The sequence below is a fragment of the Camellia sinensis genome, chromosome 8 (assembly GCF_055761805.1).
Source record: "Camellia sinensis isolate YWXY chromosome 8, ASM5576180v1, whole genome shotgun sequence".
In the NCBI taxonomy this organism is placed as follows: Eukaryota; Viridiplantae; Streptophyta; class Magnoliopsida; order Ericales; family Theaceae; genus Camellia; species Camellia sinensis.
Window position 1 is genome coordinate 21494839 of NC_138968.1, and position 21662 is coordinate 21516500.

Here is a 21662-nt window from a genome sequence, read left to right on the forward strand (position 1 = left end):
CTCTTGAAAGGCCTTGAGGAGGGTTGTTCCACACATGCATGAGGGACATAAAATATGGCCAAAAGGGCCTTGGACAGAACTAAGGCAGACCTCAAAACCCTTAGAATGAGGCCTGGAACATGACTTCAAAGCATGTAAAAAGGGGTCCATTTGGAAGCCAACAAGACCACCAAACAAGACAAGGAGAGAGGGGGTCACTCCCCTCTGATTTTGGATCTCAAAAATGCATCTAAGCTACTGAAAATCCATTGGATTTCAGTGGCTAAGAGGCCAAACCATGGCCAATGCAAGTGCTCTAATGCATAGCCCTAATCATGAAGAGATGAAGCATGCATAAGGGGAAGATGACCCCAAACAGAGAAGAGACCTTAACCAAACTTGAAGAGGAGATTAAAACAAGATCTTTTTCAGTTTATGACAAATCTCGAAAATGTTCACAAGTAAGGCTAAAATATGATGCAAAAAAAGTCCTAAAAGAGAGATAGAGGGTAAGGGGAAGTAGATGACCTCAAACAACAAAACGCCCTTAAACAAAGTTGAAGAGGAGCTCAAAATAAGACACTTTACAGTTTAGGTCGAGGCCCAGAAATGCTTGCAAATAAGTCTAATCAATGAAGCAAAATAAGGCTAGAAAAGGTAAAATGAAGACTTACCCTTGTAGAGCCGACCTCCAGCAGCTTCTGGACCAAGTTGGTGAGCTTTCAACCTCTGTAAATGACCTCCAAGGTGCTGAAATGAATGAGGGAGGTGGTAGGCTAAGAGGTGTAGGGTAAAATGGCCAAGAATATGAGTGTTTTGAGGCTTGAAGTATAGAGATAGAGGGTTGTATGTATATTTCCAGCCAAAAACTTCTAACCCTTGAAAATGGAGGTGAAGGGTTGATTATATAGAGGGAGGAGGCCATGGCTTCTTGGAGAAGCCAAGAGAGAGGGTCAAAGCTTCTAAAGGAAGCTTAACCAAAGGGGTCAAGCTTCTTGAAGAAGCTAGACCAAAAGGGTCAAGCTTCCTCAAGAAGCTTGACCAAAGGGGCCAATTCCTCTTTGAAGCCAAGCAAATGGGTGAAAACCAACTTAAAAGGGGCCAAAACAAGGACAAAACTCTCGTACAGTGGGTCAAATGCTTCACAGCTGGCACAACTGTGTTGCACTTGAGAAGAGCAAAAAGCAGAAAGCTGGCCAACCAGCTAAGGTGGCCGGCCGGCCACTCCTCCTGGTCAGCCGACCAGAGGTCAGAAGGGTCAAGCCAAAAAGCTAGTTGGCCTCCCCAGAAAGGTGGCCTCCCAGATGAGTAGAATACAGCTGTGTGGTGAAAAACCAGAAAATGTGACCTAGGAGAGAGAAAAACTAGCTTTTTAGAGGGGTTCAAAAGGGTCAAGAAGAATTACTGGTCGGCCTACCCATATTGGTGGCCTCCCAGATGAGCACAACACAATGATGGTGTGAAAAACCAGAAATTCTGGCTCAAAAGTGAGAAAAACCAACTTTCTGTTAGAAAAATCGGCTTTTGGAGAGAGAAAATGAGAAAACTGGTTTTTCAGGGGAAAAGGTGGCCTCCCACCATCCTACCATCTCTCTAGCAATGAAAATAGGGTCCTTACCAAAAATGGACTAGGACGGATGCAAAACGAGGGTTCGGGGGCCAAAACTCGTAGTCTGGGGCCCCGAAAATAGGCTATTAGGCACCGGAAGTGGCGTATGACTACGAAGGTGGTCTCCTGGGCCACAGTGTCCCTCTAAAGGGAGGAAATAAGGTATGTGCCAAAAACCGGAGCAAACGGAGTTAGTTAAGTGGTCCCAAACTGAGGCACACGGCCGACGGAAAAAATGGCCTACGACCACAAAACGTAGCCTACGGCCACTGAGAGATGGTCTACGAGACCTCTCCCTCCCTTTAGGAAGAGAAAACAGGACCTGGTTCGCAAACCGAGGCAAAGCACAAAAGAGCCCCGAAGTCCGGAGGCAAGGCTCGCAGCCGAAACTCCGTAACCTCAGTCGGTGACGTATGAGTCTTAAGATCGATCAAAAATGGGGTGTCTATAGTTGCCCCTCTTTGACAGAACTTGAAAGTCATAAGTGACGGAAGTGAATGTCAAAGCCCAGAGACGACCCATTTTTGACAAGGCCGAAGACTTGGACAAACAAACAAATTACAAACAAATAAATGGTTGTGCCCGCAGGCTGCCTACGTATCCCTTTGCAAGGAATCAAACCAGCGTAGTTCAGGGGCAGGATGCAAAATGTTATGCAGGAAGATTTTGATAATTGGACTAATACGCTACGCGAAGCCGGTTTGAAAAGTGGACTTATACGCTACGCGAAGCCAGTTTGAAAATTGGACTTATACGCTACGCGAATCCGATTTGAAAATTGGACTTATGCAATGCAATGTAGTAACTAAAATGCAATGTAAAAGCTAGGAAGGGAAGGTACCTTACAAGGGCAACCGGCAATGACTTACCTCGGCAATGTCCTACATCATGCTGATGTGGGAATCTTCCCCTTCTTCTCAGTTGAACCACAGGTACTACTTTTCTTCCTGACTATGGTTGCAGCTTTCCCTATTCTCCAACAAGGTGACAGACTAGGTTGATTCGGTATCCAGAATTGAGGCACATACATATGCTATCTCAATCTATGGGGCTGCCATACAGATTTCAAGCCGAGGATATACCCCTGGGTATTTAAACCAGACTTTAGTCTCGGAAATCCCGAACCTTTGCGTTCTAGGCAAGAGCCATTCGAACTCTAGCTTCCACCGTCTCAGTTGGTCTCCTAGGAACTCACCGCAAACACAGGCAGGTGGCTATACCAGACCACCGGAAGTCGTTCGGGCATGACAAACACCAAAGGAATTGCACCTTTAGAGGATTTAAGGTCTCCTAGACTGGAGAGGGCACAAGACAGTGCGAATGAAGATGCGGGATTTAAGGTCTCCTAGACCATACGATAAAACAGATATGATGCAATAGATAATAGATGCGATGCAACAGAGAGTACAATAGATGCAAAAGGTGACATACTCCAACCACATTGGACTCGTGAGTGGAGGCAGAACAAAGAAAATTAATCAGAAGCGCGTTCCACGCAACCTAAGATAAATTCCAAACACGTTGAAAATCGTGTGAGGAAATGAGACACTCTAACCACGCTGAAATCATGAGAAGAGGTGCAAAAATAACCGCTCGGGCTCGCGCTTCACGCGTCCCGAGATAAATTCCAAACACGCTGGAATCGCGTAAGGAACGGGACGCTCAAACCACGCTGAAATCGTGAGAGGAGGTCCAACAATCCGCCCAGCATGTCTACAACACAACCTGGGATAAATTCCAAACACGCTGAAATCGCGTAAGGAACGGGACACTCAAACCACGCTGAAATCGTGAGAGGAGGCCTGAAAACAACCGCCCAGGTGCGTACACAACGCAACCTAAGATAAATTCCAAACACGCTGGAATCGTGTGAGGAACGGGACACTCAAACCATGCTGAAATCGTGAGAGGAGGCCTGAAAACAACCGCCCAGGTGCGTACACAACGCAACCTGAGATAAATTCCAAACACGCTGGAATCGTGTGAGGAACGGGACACTCAAACCACGCTGAAATCGTGAGAGGAGGCCTAAAAACAACCGCCCAGGTGCGTACACAAAGCAACCTGAGATAAATTCCAAACACGCTGGAATCGTGCGAGGAAACGGGCACTCAAACCACGATGAAATAATGAGAGGAGGCCTGAAAAGAACTGCCCAGGTGCGTACACAACGCAACCTGAGATAAATTCCAAACATGCTGAAATCGCATATGGAACGGGACACTCAAACCACGCTGAAATCGTGAGAGGAGGTCCAACAACCCGCCCAGCGCGTCTACAACGCAACCTGGGTTAAATTCCAAACACGCTGAAATCGTGTAAGGAAATGAACACTTTAACCACGCTGAAATTATGAGAAGAGGTAAACAAATTCCAAACACGCTGAAATCGTGTGAGGAAGGAACAAACTCTAACCACGCTGAAATCGTGAGAAGAGGTCAGGTAACTCAGGAGCACGTTCCACGCATCCTAAGTTAAGTCCCGGGGGACCACGATCCTAAACGCTACCTAGCGTAAAAGGATAAACAATAAGAGATAATACAAGATACAAATGAATGCAATAAGTGCGATGATACAGTACATGTTACAAGCGATGTAGTGCATGATGTTTAGGGAATGCAATAAACAAACAAAGTGACACTTTAGAAAGCACCTCATGGAGTGAGTGGCGGTAAACCGCTTTACTCTGACGGGGAATGGTATTCAAGGAGAGTACTTCTGATCGCCATTCTGGCTTGAAACAGTGAAACAGTCAACACAGTATTCTGTTCACTTTGAACACACAGCTCGTATCAGCACACTGCTCATTCTGAACACGCAGCTCGTAACACAGTATTCGGTTTACTCAGCACACAGCTCAGTCTGAATAGACAATCCGATCTGAAAAGACGGGATGCAAAAACGGAACCTGTAGAAGTTGAAACAAACTTGGATGCTCCAAATTTTTCCTCTTTTCTTTTACTTTGCAGTCTGGAACCCATATAGCTTTAGATAAGTCCTGGTTTTACTGTTCTCACATGACCTGGGTAGAACCCTGCGATTTTTTTTTTTTTTTTTTTTTTAAGAACAAAATCTTGTTTTGCACAAATGTGGAGAACGACACGGCACTCCTAAGCACAAAACGATTCATTTTGAAATTGAGAAATGAATTCTTAACCGGGTATTGAGCCTACAACTGACCACAGCCAAAACGACTCAACAACGGAAAACAAAGGTAGAACAACCTAAACACAACTCAACGAAGGAAAAACAAGGTAAAACAACCTAAACACATTTATTGACACTCAAACGACTCAAAAAAAGAATCGGGACAAACAAAACACACAGACACAACACTCAGCTGTGTTACAAAGGCAAGATACCTCTTGGTGCACGAGGAGCCAGTTTCTCCGGGTATTGTTTCCCATCCTTTCTTATTTGTGATTCTCACATCACTCGGCCCTCAGGCTCGGCTTTTCTCACAAGACCCTTTTCCTCACTTTTTCTCTCAGCGCACATCTCTCTATTCTTTAATTTCTCATTTTTTATCCCTCCCCTAGGTGGTTGATGGATAAACAAAAAGTTGCGGGCTCTTACCCCTAGCATTCTGCTAGATTCTCTTTCCTCTGCGCACAGCTAGTGAATTCCTCCCACAGAGGAATTGCGCTACAACTGGGTGTGTAGCAAATCTGCAGCTAACATCGGTTGACGATACTCTGCTAGGGAGTTTGAACGCGATCAGATCTGTCCAGATGAGGAAGTGTAATATCTTGCCCCATTCCAGCCCGTGCTTCACACTTGGCTTGATACCTCGTTGCTTGGAGGATGTGAGAGCTTTCTGCCCTTTTGTGGTCAGCTTCAGTGGTGCCCCTTTCTGGCAGGTAGAATGCCCTTTCTGGCAAATAGAGTGCCCTTTCTAGCAAGTGTGTTGACAATGGGGAAAAGATAGAACACCTAACTCAACTGTGCCCCTAGTTCATCATTTTGACCATTTTTTGTTTTTGGCTTTCTGTTAAAACAATTTTGACCAAAATGAGAGTTAGATTAACATGCTTGTTCAATTTTCTAATTTAAAATCATGCAAGTCAGGCTATGAGCACTGAAAATTTTTCTTTTTTGGGTCCAAGAAATGGTCCAGTTTTAGAAGAATGGAATAATTTTCGAGAGAATTAGTCAACCTCATTAAAAAAATTCTCAAAAAACTATTTTTGCAAATGGTCACTGTTCAACGAGCACAAAACCTACTCTTGAGATGCACTACTTCAGATCCGAAGGAAAATTGCCCCTTGCTTGAAGAGAGCTGCATGGCAACGGAAAGTTGCCCCTTGTTTGAACGACACCGCGGCACATTGAATGGCAACGGAAAGTTGCCCCTTGTTTGAATGGCACCGCAGCGCATTGTAGTCAGTCCTCAGAGTGACGAACACAACCAAATTCTCGGATACAGAGAAGGCGAAGATGATCAAAACCATTGCATGGGCACAATCAATTTGAAGTGTTTTACGGCTAAACTTCAGGATGAAGTTGCCTACATATCCCAAAGATAGGAATCAAGCCTTACGTAGTTCGGGTTTAAGGTACACTCGTGTATTGACCTCTCCTTTTGCGCTCTAACTTTTGCCAAGGCCGCCCTTCCGGGTTTTCAACCTTGCGAGCTATGTTCTTCTTTTCTTTTCAATTCTTTTCATTTCTTTTTTTTTCTTTTTTCTTTTTTCATCTTTTCCTTTCATTTTCTTCATTTTTCTTCTTCTTTTTTTTTTGTTTTGCATTTTTCTTTTTTTTGTTCTTTTTCTTCTATTTTTCTTGCTCTAACTTTTGCCTGGGTCGCCCTTCCGGGTTTTCGGCCCAGCGAGCCTCTCAAGGGTAAAATTGTAGCTTTGTCCATGTCAAATGGTTCTGAGATCTCGGAGTCATCTGAATCCAGGAGAATGGCTGATGTTTGGTAACAATGCAGGAGTCCATCCAAAGGGGGGCTGAATCTGCCCCTAGTGTCGTGGGTAGGAACTCAGTTATCCTTCAGCAATACTTTCTTCTTTCCTCCCTTCTGGGATTTGACATTCTTGCCGATCTTCATCTTTGACTCTTCGAGCACATTTGAAATTCTTTTGCCCCTAGTTCAAAGGGGTGCTTCTGATCTAGCTTAGCAAGCTTCTTTCAATCACAACTGATCTTCTTGATCTGACTTTCTTGCCTCTTGTTCAAGGGCTGCTTCAAATCTGGCCACACAGGCCTCGCATTGTAGTTGACCTTTGAACTTTCTAAGTTCTAGTCCAAGGTTTGAAAATGAGGGGTCGAGTCTCGAGGCTGAGAGCGATCCTAAGCTGCACAATCTCGAGAGCGATTCCACACAGATCTTCGCAGGACCGCGCAAAACATTTTTTGAAATCTTTTAAAAAAGTGACTAATCGCTCGCGCTGAAGATGGTGTGGGACCAATCTGGATCAAGCCAGGATCCTTCTCAGTTCTCACGTTAACAAACATGATTTCATTCATTAAGGGCTTAGCATGTCTCTCTTCCTCTCAGTTGATCAAATTTTGCAAAACCCGAGGAATTCTTCCCTCTTTGTTTTCACCGCAGTGTTCAAAAATTTTTGAAAAACTTAGGTCAATGCAATAATTTCAGGGCACAAGAGAGCAGGTGAAATGCACTATCGTTTCATTTAAATCCCGGCACAACTAGCACACGACAGAAGCAAACACAAGAGTGGAAAAATTACTGTTGTTTTATTCAGATCTGTTGGCACAACTGGCTCCTCGGCAGAAACAGACTCAAAAGAAAATGAAAAGACAAACACAGAACAAGCAAGTGATGTCCGAGGTAACACCCCCAAAATCACCAGACTCCAATAAAACAGGACTGACTCAGTACAACAAGACAGACCCAACTGACTCAGTAAGAAAAGACTGACTCTATACAAAACAACAAGACTAACTCAATACCCAAGTCAGAAAGTACAAAAACTGGTGTTTGCATATTGCTCAGAACAGTGCATGCCATTCCCACGTCTGGAGTTAATCGAACGCCGCCCGCAGCTGGTTCATCCCCAATCACATCACATTATACCCCAAGTTCACCGATCCAGTGCCGATAGACTTTGCTGAGCTCGGCGAGAGGATGACCCCGTTATCAAATAGATCCTGTACTTCATGGCGAAGACGGAAGCAGTTGTCGGTAGTATGGCCAGTTTGTTGATGGTACGCGCAGTACTGGGTAGTATCATGCGTAGCCGGAAGAGGGTTCGGGAGAGGCCGAGGCTCAAGGGGTTTGAGATGGCCTTATTCAATAAGGATTTGGAGAGCTTTGGACAAAGGCATATAGAGGGCATGGAAGACCCTCTGTCCTCGGGGTAGATACTTCGAGGTTTGTGAATTTTTTCTGGACACACCAGTAAATAGATTGGTAGGCGCTAACTGGGTTTGCTGATTTCTTCCGAGCACGGGATTAGAGCTGAAAGGAACATTCTTGGTACAACGGCCCTTCTCCCGACTTGCCCCTTGATTCAAACTGCCCCCAACTTGAGTGGCAAAAATGTCGTCCACAGTTTTTGCAACAACTGCGAGTACTTGCTCTTTGTTTAGTCCCTCGGCTTTTAAAGCCTCAACAGCCAACAGAAGATGTTCATGGGGATCTATGTCCGCCCTTATCTTGTTCTTTCCACTCGTCTCCGCTTTGCCAAGGGATTGGCATTCCTCAAATGCAGCCCGTTCCAAGACTGGGGAGCCTTTTGACATGAACTCCTTGGTATGTGATGTGGTTGATGACAGAGCCAATGTCCCGGAGGCCAGATCTATCACAGTTCTCTGAAGATCTTCGATCATTCTCTTCAGCTCAGAAGTAGTGGGTTCACGGGTTTGAGATGATTGAGGTCCAGGTGCATCCATCATGCATAAGTCCATGCTTTCTGGAATGAACACCTCAGGCTTGGGTAGATGGGCTGGGGTGATGTATATGCTGGGGTCGAAGGTGGATGGTAGTGTATGGATGAGGTTAAGATGGGGAGGTGACGAGTTAGTACTAACCTGAGGTCCTTTGGGTGGAGCTAGGGTCTCTTCATCAATAAGATCCTGAATCTTATGACGAAGGCGGATGCAACGGTTCGTATCATGACCGTGCTGTTGATGATAGGCACAATATTTAGCTGGGTCATATCTTGGTGGAAGAGAATTTGAAAGGGGTTGGGGTTCTAGGTGCCCTTCTTCTCGCAGCTTTTTCAAAGCTTAAGAGAGACACATGTAAAGAGGATGGAATTTTCGGGCTTGCGGCCGATTTGAAGTGGCGGTTCTTTGGCCATTAAGGGAAGTGGTGATAGAGTCTACTTCTTAGCATTTCACAGCTGCACTACCATCAGTAGTAGCATTGGAACTGCGAGCAACATTTCTCTTCAACAGCTCATTATCTTCTACAAAGATCCCTTGTTGGATGGCATCCTCGATTTGAACCCCCATTCCATGAAGGTCTGGAAAGGTAAACAGTGGTAGTACGATCATTTTCTGCAATAACATGCCATGTAAATTCCGAACAATCATCTTGATCTGATCTTTGTCGGAAGGCCTTGTAGTCATCATTGAGGCCTTTGCTCTCTATCTCGTCACGAATTCCGAGAAACCCTCCTTTCGTTCTTGGCGGGTGACTTCGAGATCACGAGTTGTGACCTCGATCTGTGTATTGTAGGAGTATTGAGCAATAAAGGCCTCAGCCAGCTCTTCCCAGTTCCATTTCACGGAGTCCTCCAATTTCGCATACCAGATTGCGGCTATCCCAGACATGGTTCGGCCAAAGAGAGACAACTTCTGAGCTGTGGTCAAACCCATTGGCCTCAAGATATCAAAAAACAGGTGGAGGTGCACCATTGGGTCTCCAGAGCCGTCAAAGCGGTCGATATGCGGCATTTTAAATCTATCCGGCAGTATTGCAGCTGCATCGGTATACCCATCCTTGATGTCCGGGATGGACTTTACTCCCTGAGATTTCTTGAACATCTTTTCAAGCTTGCTCAACTTCAACACTGTATGGTCTGTCTCGAACTCAAAGGAAGAGTCCGGTAGATTGATTGGTGCTTTAGACAGCTGGGGTAAGATTGTGGGCGAAGCCGGCCCCGTCGGAATGCCCGTATCTCCCTGGACATTTGGTGTCTCCCCAGGTATTGGATCTACTGGTGGGGGAGGAGCTTGGTGCGAAGTAGATGCTCCGGCTTGCTGTTGTAACCTGGTGATTAGCTCTGCCTGCTGGGCCATGATCGCAGCCTGCTATTTGGCAAATTCTGCTTGGCGGACAGCATCTTGCTGCATTCATACTTTCTTGGAGTTGATGCATCATTTCCTCCATCCCTGCCATGTTCTGCTGTTCTGGTTGACTGACTGGTACATCTATCTCTATGATAAAATCTGAGGCCTCAACCTTACTGTTCACTGGTGAGGTGGATAAGGGCCACTGATCTGGTAACTGCTAAACTGGTGATCTGTGCCTGACTGGCCCTTTTACCCTGCCTCTAGCAAAGGAACACTGATTGCCCTTGAATTGAATCTCTGACCCGCCAAAGTCTATCAACACAAGTCCAATGAATCTGGGGGATCTCAAAGCCTTCTGGAGCTATGGTTCCAAGACTACCCTAGCAAAAGGGAAAACAGAGAGCATCTCAGCCTGATTTCATGATAACCCATATGAGTAGAGCTGAATGACTGTGCCCCCAAAATTCTGCCCATAAACCAATACCCTCAGGTAAACTAAATCCCAAAATACTGAACTGGTGCCCGCAGGCCTGATGCCCAAACTTGCAAACTGATACATGCATTCCTGTAGAGACGCACTCTAAAAGCACATAACAAGCAAGTGAGAGCCAACACACCCCTATGTTGGGGTAGGGTTTCCCTGTCCTATTTTGTCAGGAGCTAGGGTTTCACTACGCACGCAGCGGTTTCAAACAACCTAGAATTGGGTAAGCAACCTGTCCTAGTTTGGAATGGTCACTATGGATTCCGAATATACACTAGGTCGAATGGTCAAAAAGGGTGCCCCGGTAAAACCGGGGTTTGTGTTCCCGTCGTGGCAGAGCCCGCAACCGGTCAGCCTTATGGCACGCTTCGTAAAGCAAGCCTCCGGTAAACCGTTCAGGAATAGCAGATGGCAAACACGATGTCCTAGGCGCACCAATGCACATGTAATGCAAAGAAACACATAAGTGTAGTCAAAACAAGATATCACGAGTTCGAGTCAAGTTCTCTAAGTCCCCAGCAGAGTCGCCAGAAACTGTAGACGCGCCCTCGGGCCTCTCTACAGTTCGGACTCATCAAAGAGTCCAAATCCGGAAAATCGTTTTGGAAAACAGATTTTTTTAGAAAGAAGTGCCAAACATGGACTGTTTTGCCAGATACAGAGTCACCACCTAAATATTTATTTTGGGAGAATTTAGGAAATCATGACTCGTTGCCTAAGGCCACGTGTCCGTCATCATCAAAGTTGCCTCGGCTCGGGAACTTGGGTACGATTGGGGAAGGTCACTTCGTGAGCACCCCCGCTCGCCCGATCAAAGATCGGCCTCTACTAACCATGATATCTAGTTTTGAAAACATTATGCATTCTTATTCCGGTTATTAGCCTAGATTTACTACGTGATGTGCACAGCATACAAGTATAGACTGGGTCCCTTGAATTGGAACAAAACATTTCATGTTTGTTTATTTGAAAATGGTTTGATGGTGCTACCCGCAAGCAGGCTAAGACGTGGATTTGCCACCCTCGAGTGGGCTTAGAAAAACATGAGTTTGCCACTATCTAGTGGGCTTTAAAACTCACAATTAATGAATTGTTCCAATTCAAATAACCCAACCTTCACCCACAGGCATTCAGACAGTTATATCATATAAGCACATAGCCTCCTGGTAAGCATGCTATCATGGCAGTCACTCACACACATGCAAGGATGCTAAAGCATAAACACTTACTGAGTACTCCAAGCCAAAACAGAAGCTATGTTAGAAATCCACGCATGATCCTAACTATACAGAAATGCCTAATGCAACACATGCAAAATGCAACTAAGATAGGCTCGGCTATTCTAAAGATGGCATGTGAAATGCTACAACTAATAAGTATTCAACTGGGAATTGAAATACAAATGCAGTTAGTATGATGCGCCGGGCCCGGTGTATGCAAGACAGATGAATGAATGCAAACATGCTATCATACTGTATGCTAATTGAAACATGCCCTAATCTAACCATCATAAGCTGGTAAATAAAAGGGAGAAAGACGTGGGATTGGCAGACATACATCACACGTACGCACACTTATTACAATTGTGCCCTCGCTCGGAGGGTCCGAAAGAATAATACAGTCCGAAAGTAGTACAGTCCGAATAAGTACAAAATTCTAATTAATTAACAAATTAATCTAGGAAAGCAGGTAAATTAGCACGCAAATCCATGGACCGCCTCAGCTCTGTTCCAAATGATGAATGATGCATGCTTGAGTCGCCTTGCGCAGAAATCCGTTACGATGCCCCAGTTTGCCTCTGTTTGCAATTGTTCTTGGAATATTGCGCAACGCTCCAGAAGGCCGCTGATTTCTGATTTACTGCAACAGAGAGCAACAAAGGGGAATGGCAAAGTATTTTCACACATGTATGTGTAGACGCGCCCGTGGGCCTCATGCTACAGTTCGGACTCGATTTGTGTCACGGTTCTTAATCTGAACCAAAGAGTCCAAATCTGGCAAATCGTTTTAAGAAATAGATTTTTGAAAAAGTAGTGCCAAACATGGACTACTTTGCCAGATACAGAGTCGCCACCTAAATATTTTATTTTGGGGGAATTTAGGAAACCCTGACTCGGTGCCGAAGGCCACGTGTCCGTCATCACCAAAGTTGCCTCGGCTCGGGAACTTGGGTACGATTGGGGAAGGTCAGCTATGAGCACCCCCTCTCGCCCGATCCGAAGATCGGCCTTTACTAACCATGATATCCAATTTTGAAAACTTTATGTGTTCTTAGACCAATTGTTAGCCTAGAATTACTATGTTATGCGCGCAGCAAACAAGTATAGACCAAATCGCCCAAATTGGAACAAAACATTTCATGTTTGTTTTGAAAATGGTTTGCTACTCGCAAGTAGGCTAAAATGCAGATTTTGCCACCCTCAAGTGGGCTTTTAGAGAAGATGATTTTGCCACTATCTAGTGGGCTTAAAACTCACAGTTTTAATGCATTATTCCAATTTAGGTAATTCAACCTCCATCCACAGGCATTCAAGCAGTTATATCACATAAGCAGCTAGCCTCATGGTAATCATACTGTCATGGCAACACTCATACGCATGCGATATGCTAAAGCATAAAAGCTTACCTAGTACTCCGAGCCAAAACAGAAACTAGTCAGTAATCATATGCATGATCCTAGTTCATGTTAAAAATGGCTAATGCAACACATGCAAAGATGCAATCTAAACAGGCTCGGCTATCCTAAAGATGGCATGTGGAATGCTGCAACTAACAAGTTCTCAACTTGGAATTGAAATACAAGTGCAGTTAGCATGATGTGCCGAGCCCGGTGCATGTAAGACAGATGTATGGATGCACGCATGCTATCATACTGTTATGCTAATTTAAATATGCCCTAGTCTACCATCATAAGCGGGTAAATAAAAAGGGAGAAAGAAGTGGGGGTTAGAAGACATGCACACACGCACCCACACTTATTACAAGTTTGCCCTCGCTCGGAGGGACCAAAAGAATAATACAGTCCGAATGATAAATCGACTATCCTAGCTAATTAATTATTACAAACCCTTAATTAATTAATAAAATAAATGCAGCAAGAAGGTGGCCGCAGCCCTGCCTTGGAATGCGTGAGTGATGTATGCTCGGATCCGTCTCGCCCGAAAAGCCCGTACCATAACACTGCCACCTCTGTTTATACTGCCCTGTCTCTCTGAAAATTGCCAAAACTCCAGGACAGGTTCCTTGCATGCTGCAGAGCACCACCGGCTAGGGGAAATTCCCACCGGCAGTTCACAACTTCCATCGGCTGTTTATTGGGTCACCGGCATTTCAAAAAGTGCCGGTCGGCACTAAATTATGCCGGTCGGTAGAAGCTCCCTGCAGAAGACAGTTTTGACAGCAACAGAGAATAGACAGCATATGGCATAGGATTTCAGGCACATGTATGCATGGACACACTCCCTATCATGTAATGGACTCAAGGGAACATGGCCCTCGACCCTCGGGCCACCAATCACGCATTTCGATGCATGATGGCCAAAGAGTCAAGTATGCAGTTCAATGTCAAATGCAATGCACACAAAACATACAAGGGACCCAACCTCAATCATGGTTGGTCAAGAGGCAAGGCAATGCACAACAATGCACATGCGACCTAAGCATGCAAGCAAACATACAAGCATGCAATATAACTACATGGCACACACAATGCTAACAACATAACATGCACAACGTATTGAAACATGGCATACACAATGCAAGATGGACTTACACCAATGTGAGTGAACCTCAGCCGTACCCACATCAGTGGCCATAAGATGAAAATGAAGTGCCTCGAAATGCGTGCACGCGGGCATGCAAACCGAGGCAATGGCATATGCAATGCAATGGCTAAAATGGCATATAGAATGCAACATGGACTTATACTAACATGAGAGAGCCTCAGCCACACTCACATGAGAGGCCGATGGATGAAAATGAAGTGCCTCGAAATGCGTGCACACGGGCACGCAAACCGAGGCAATGGCATATGCAATGCAATGGCATGGAAAATGATATGCAAACATGCCAATGGGATTTCAGCACTGAAATGTGGGGGAAAATAGCCTGGAAATGAGGCGAAAACACACCCGATGCATGGAATAGTCCCGAAACATGGACTTTTGGCACCCGAAATGGCCTATAGCTATACCAAATATGCACAATATGGACATGCAATGAATAGACAGTAGCAAGGCAGTCCCAAAATCAGCATTTTTCCAGTATAAATCATGGCCAAACAGCAAGCAAAGATAGGGCAACAATGGCATGCAAAAATGGCCCTAAACATGAGATTATGAAGCAACTCACAGCTGCTAACTCCAAATAGGTTAGGGCCCTTCAACAACATTGAAGAGGGGCCACAAATAAGCCACTTTACAGAACTGTAAAAACCCTAAAAACAAACATAGATATGGCTAAGCTCTTATGCAAGAAAAAGGGCCAAAAGGTGGCCAAAGAGGCAAGTGGTATATGCACAGCCCAAACTGAAAAATTCCCTTCTACAACATTGAAGAGGGACCAAAAATAAGCATATTTACAGAACTGTAAAAACTCCAAAACAGTATACAAACATGCTAGAAATGCAATGCAAAATGAGGCTCAAAAGAGGCCATAACATGAGGTATACAAAATATTCATCAAACAGCCAAAGACCCTTGATGAAACATGTTAAGAAGGTCAAAATAAGACTATTTCTAGGCCTATAAAAAGACCAAAAACAGAAGCATGATAGGCTGCCAAAGCATGCAAGAAAATGGCATTCAAGGAGGATATTGAAGCAAGTGCAATATGGAGGGCTCAAACCGGGTTGAGCCCTTAATGAAACAAGAAAATGAGCTCAAAAAAATGACCTTTTCAGTTTTGGTCGGAGCTCAAATCAAAAAGCATGTATGGCTTATAAATGGTGCAAGAAATGAACCAAAAATGGGGAAATGCTACTCACCCTTGAAGACCAATGCTTTTGTTGCTTCTTGGACCAACTTTGATGATTCTAAGCTGCTGGAATTCCTCCCCTTGCTGCTGGAATGGAGGGGTAGTGGTAGAGCTTGATGATGATGAAGAAATGGCCCAAGAACAAGGGTGTTTGATCACTATAACACACCCAAATGTAGAGAGAGTGGGAGATATAGAGAGAGAGGGTGATATATGTATATATCAGATATATCTATATATCTCTGGCTTTTTTGTTCAAAAACCATCCAACCTAGACAAAGGGAGAGGAATGGTGCTTATATAAGGCAAGGGAAGCACTTAACTTACAAGCTAAGTAAAGGGAAAGGGGTCAAAGGGGTTCAAGGCTTCTAGAGGAAGCTAAAACAGCTGGCCAAGCTTCTTGAAGCTTGGCCAAAGGGTTCAAGCTTCTAGAAGGTTAGGGGGTTCAAAGGGTGTGCAAAGGGTGCAAAACAGCCACACACGTGCATGGGGAGCAGGGTCTGTGCATTCCAGCTGCCACAGCTGGCATCCATTCAATCTGTAGAATACTCCGGAAGGTCATCGGCTAGCAAACTTGGTCGGTCGTCCATCTTTTCTTGCCGGTCGGCCATCTATTTTGCCGGTCGGCCATTTGTTTTGGCCGGTCGGTAGGAAAAATCTGCTCTGCAGGTCCAACTTCAAACGGGCATAACTTCTTCATATGAACTCCTTTTTAGGTCAATATTGTGTCCAAATTGAAGCCCCGGAAGTAATCTTTCCAATGGAACCAGCCTTGTATCAAAATTCCAAATGTGCAAAAAGTTATGCTTGTTTTGGTGAAGGCTGCTCAGTTTCGGCTCAACTGGGATGATGCCCAACTTCAACCAATCATATCTCCGCCCTCCGGACTCGGATTTGAGAGATTCTTGAATGAAAAATGAAGCCCCGGAAGTCTTCTTTCCAACGGTAGTGGCCTCATAGATTAACTCCAAGTGTACAGACAGATGAGCCCGATTCAGCGAGGGCTACTCAACTCGCTTCTACCCAGATCCATGTCGAACTTCTCCCAAACTAGTTTTCTCCTTTCCTTTCCTCTCTTCTTCAACTCCAAACCCCTAAACAAAGTGTTTTGAAGGATTTGCCTCTCTCCTTGCCGAAGAAACTGAACATTTGCCCTGCACACCTTTCTCCGCCAAGCAAAACATCAGTGGTGCCCAAGTCTTAAGGGCGGTCAAAAATGGGGTGTCTACAGTATGCATGACTACTCTTCAGGGAGTGTAGTCCTCGATCCTCGTGCCACCAATCACGCATATCGATGCATGATGGTCGAGGAGTTGAATTGCACGACTCAATATGAAATGAATGCACATGAAAACACAACAAGACCTAAACTCCATCATGGGTAATCCGGAGTGTCGGCAACAGGGAATTGAGACACGTTCCGTCACTCAGAGTACGAAACGTACCTCGTTTCCCGTGCTTGGGCTAACTCCTATCCCAAACACGATGCAAATGAGATGGCATACACAATGCGATTAACATACAACCTAGCATACGCAATGCTATGAAATGGCATACACAATGCTCAATGTGACATGGCATACACGATGCTCTAACATGCAATCTAGCATACGCAATGCTATGGACTGAAATGACATACACAATGCACGATGGACTTACACCAACATGAATGGACCTCAGCCACACTCACATCAGTGGCCATGAGATGGAAAAGAGACAATCGAAATGCGTGCACACGTGCACGCATACCGAGGACCGAACCTAAGGCATAAAATGTCACTCTACCAAAGCATGGCAAGGGATGAAAGATGGCATACAAACATGTAATTTTCAGCACTGAAACATGATGCTAAATGGTCCCGAAACATGGAAATATGGCACCCAATGCATGAAATAAGCCTCGAAACTCAAAGCTAGGCACATGTATTGAATTATAACTATGCAAAGCAAGCATTATTTGGCCATGAAGTACAAAGACAGAGCCAAGGCAGTCCCAAAACATGCACATTTCTAGTTTAAAGCATGGCCAAAAGGTGCTAACATGATGAACTAAAATAGCGTGCAAATTTGGCTAGCAAGCATGGTTTACATGGCATGTATATGAAGCGTATGAGAACTCATCAAACCAGTCAAAAATAGTGAATAAAACATGACAAAAGATGCCCAAATAACCACTGAAATACAGCCAACATGTGCAAAAATGATGAGCTCCTTTGAAAGGGCATGCAAGGGGTTACTCAACACATATATGATGGACACTTAGCATAGCAAAACCAACTCTGGAAATCAAATATGACAGCCCTAAAACTCACCAAAAAGGGCCTGAAATTGATCAATAAAGCATACAATGAAAGGTCCTCTTGAGCGGCCTTGAGGAGGGTTGTTCCACACATGCATGAGGGACATAAAATATGGCCAAAAGGGCCTTGGATAGAACTAAGGCAGACCTCAAAACCCTCAGAATGAGGCCTGGAACATGACTTCAAAGCATGCAAAAAGGGGTCCATTTGGAAGCCAACAAGACCACCAAACAAGACAAGGAGAGAGGGGGTCACTCCCCTCTGATTTTGGCTCTCAAAAATGCATCTAAACCACTGAAAATCCACTGGATTTTAGTGGCTAAGAGGCCAAACCATGGCCAATGCAAGTGCTCTAATGCATAGCCCTAATCATGAAGAGATGAAGCATGCATAGGGGGAAGATGACCCCAAACAGAAAAGAGACCTTAACCAAACTTGAAGAGGAGATTAAAACAAGATCTTTTTCAGTTTGTGACAAATCTCGAAAATGTTCACAAGTAAGGCTAAAATATGATGCAAAAAAAGTCCTAAAAGAGAGATAGAGGGTAAGGGGAAGTAGATGACCTCAAACAGCAAAATGCCCTTAAACAAAGTTTAAGAGGATCTCAAAATAAGACACTTTAAAGTTTAGGTCGAGGCCCAGAAATACTTGCAAGTAAGGCTAATCAATGAAGCAAAATAAGGCTAGAAAAGGTAAAATGAAGACTTACCCTTGTAGAGCCGACCTCCAGCAGCTTCTGGACCAAGTTGGTGAGCTTTCAACCTCTGTAAATGACCTCCAAGGTGCTGGAATGAATGAGGGAGGTGGTAGGCTAAGAGGTGTAGGGTAAAATGGCCAAGAATATGAGTGTTTTGAGGCTTGAAGTATAGAGATAGAGGGTTGTATGTATATTTCCAGCCAAAAACTTCTAACCCTTGAAAATGGAGGTGAAGGGTTGATTTTATAGAGGGAGGAGGCCATGGCTTCTTGGAGAAGCCAAGAGAGAAGCTCAAAGCTTCTAAAGGAAGCTTAACCAAAGGGGTCAAGCTTCTTAAAGAAGTTAGACCAAAAGGGTCAAGCTTCCTCAAGAAGCTTGACCAAAGGGGCCAATTCCTCTTTGAAGCCAAGCAAAGGGGTGAAAACCAACTTAAAAGGGGCCAAAATAAGGACAAAACCCTCGGACAGTGGGTCAAATGCTTCACAGCTGGCATAGCTGTGTTGCACTTGAGAAGAGCAAAAAGCAGAAAGCTGGCCGACCAGCTAAGGTGGCCGGCTGGCCACTCCCCCTGGTCGGCCGACCAGGGGTCAAAAGGGTCAAGCAAAAAAGCTGGTCGGCCTCCCCAGAAAGGTGGCCTTCCAGATGAGTAGAATACAGCTGTGTAGTGAAAAACTAGAAAATGTAACCCAAGAGAGAGAAAAACCAGCTTTTTAGAGGGGTTCAAAAGGGTCAAGAAGAATTATTGGTCGGCCTACCCATATTGGTGGCCTCCCAGATGAGCACAACACAATGATGGTGTGAAAAACCAGAAATTGTGGCTCAAAAGTGAGAAAAACCAATTTTCTGTCAAAAAAACTGGCTTTTGGAGAGGGAAAATGAGAAAACTGGTTTTTCAGGAGAAAACTGGTTTTTCAGGAAAAAAAGTGGCCTCCCACCATCCTACCATCTCCCTAGTAATGAAAATAGGATCCCTACCAAAAATGGACCAAAACGGATGCAAAACGAGGGTTCGGGGGCCAAAACTCGCAGTCTAGGGCCCCGAAAACAAGCTGTTAGGCATCGGAAGTGGCGTATGACCACGAAGGTGGTCTCCTGGGCCACACTGTCCCTCTAAAGGGAGGAAATAAGGTATGTGCCAAAAACCGGAGCAAACGGAGGTAGTTAAGTGGTCCCAAACCGAGGCACACGGCCAACGGCTCCGAAAATCGAAAATTGGGCTCCAAACGGAAAAAATGGCCTACGACCACAAAACGTAGCCTACGGCCACTGAGAGATGGTCTACGAGACCTCTCCCTCTGTTTGGGAAGAGAAAACAGGACCTGGTTCGCAAACTGAGGCAAAGCACAAAAGTGCCCCGAAGTCCGGAGGCAAGGCTCGCAGCCGAAACTCCGTAACCTCAGAACGAGCACAATATACAACATCACTGAGCGCTCAGTCGGTGATGTCTGAGTCTTAAGGTCGATCAAAAATGGGGTGTCTACAGTTATGTTCAAATAAAGACTGGCCGAGGTAACCAACCTCGGCATCTTTGTTAATCTGACTGATATGTACTTGAGTCCAAGTTATCCCAACTTAGTTAAACTCTATTATATGCAAGTAAAAATTCTACTCTGCCATATAATAAGTCTAAGTTATTCGTCATATTTCGCTTAGAAATATCGCTAACTTAGTTCAACTCTATTATATGCAAGTAAAAGTTCTTCTCTGTCATATAATAAGTCTAAGTTATTCGTCATGTTTCGCTTAGAAACATCGCTAACTTAGTTCAACTCTATAATATGCAAGTAAAAGTTCTACTCTGCCACATAATAAATCTAAGTTATTCGTTATGTTTCGTTTAGCAACATCGCTACTTAGTTCAACTCTATTATATGCAAGTAAAAGTTCTACTCTGCCATATAATAAGTCTAAATTATTCGTCATGTTTCGTTTAGAAACATCGTCAAGTATCCGACCAATCACATCACACAAGTTTAAAGATCAAGCTAAAACTTTATTACTTCTGCTAATAACAAGAAAAAAAGAAAACTTAGAAAACAAGAAAATCTAGTGATAAAAAAACTTCAGATTGCAAGTATTCTAGGGTCTTGGCAATTCTTTGCCTTCACAGTCCACAAGCCGATATGCCCCATTGCCCAAGATCGAGATGATTCTATAGGGTCCCTCCCAATTCGGGCCAAGCTTGCCCTCTCTGGGATCCTTCTTGTTGCCAACGACCTTCTTCAGGACGAGGTCCCCAACTTGGAATTCTCCTAAGTTTACCTTTTTATTATAAGCCCTGGCAAGCTGCTGCTGGTATGCCCACAGCTGAATTACTGTTTTCTCCCTTCTCTCTTCTAGCAGATCCAGATCTCAGGCTATAAATACATCATTAGTGCCATACTCCACTCCCTGGGTTCTGATCCCTGGGATGCCGACCTCCAGAGGAATGACTGCTTATGTGCCGTAAGCCATGGCAAATGGGGATTCCCCTGTTGATCTTCTAGGCGTAGTCCGATATGCCCAGAGTACACTGGGCAATTCATCCACCCACTTTCCCTTTGCTGCTTGCAGCCTCTTCTTAATCCCATCCAAGATAACTTTGTTTGATGCTTCTGCTTGTCCATTGCTTTGAGGAAAACTTGGGGTGAAAAAATAATTCTTGATTTTGAACTTTGCACAGAAGCTCTTGATTAGCTTGCTGTCAAACTGTGTGCCATTGTCTGTTATTATTGCTCTTGGGATTCCAAACCTGGTTATGATATTCTTCCATATGAAGTTCTTCACATCAACGTCCCAAATCTTGGCAAGGGGTTCTGCTTCTATCCATTTGGTGAAGTAATTTGTTGCTACCAGCAAATACTTCCTTTGTCCAGTTGCTTGGGGCAGTTTTCCAACAAGATCCATGCCCCATTGGGCAAATGGCCAAGAGCTGGACACTGGGTTCAAGTCTGCTGCTGGTTGGTGTATCAAGGGTGCAAACCTTTGGCACTTTTCACACTTCTTGACATAAGTTTCAACATCTTTCTGCATGTAGGGCCACCAATACCCATGAGTAATGGCCCTATGAGCAAGTGACCTGCCCCCAACGTGGCTTCCACACACTCCTTCATGTATTTCGTACAGAAAGTCTTCAACCTGTGCAGGATGCACACACCTTAGAAGGGGTCCAGTAAAGGATCTTTTGTAGAGATGGCCTTCTGCTGTCAAACTGAATCTTGCCGACTTCAGTCTGATCTTGTACGCTTCTTTTCGATCGTCTGGCCTTCTTTAAGAAATACTACTATTGTGTCTATCCAACTTGGTCCCATCTCCACACACATTGCTTCATGCTTTGTGCTCAGTGGTTCTATGCTTGGATCTGACAAGTAGCCAACCATTATTGTTCTTGCCTTTCCAGGCTTCATTGCACTAGCTAGGTTGGCTAAAGC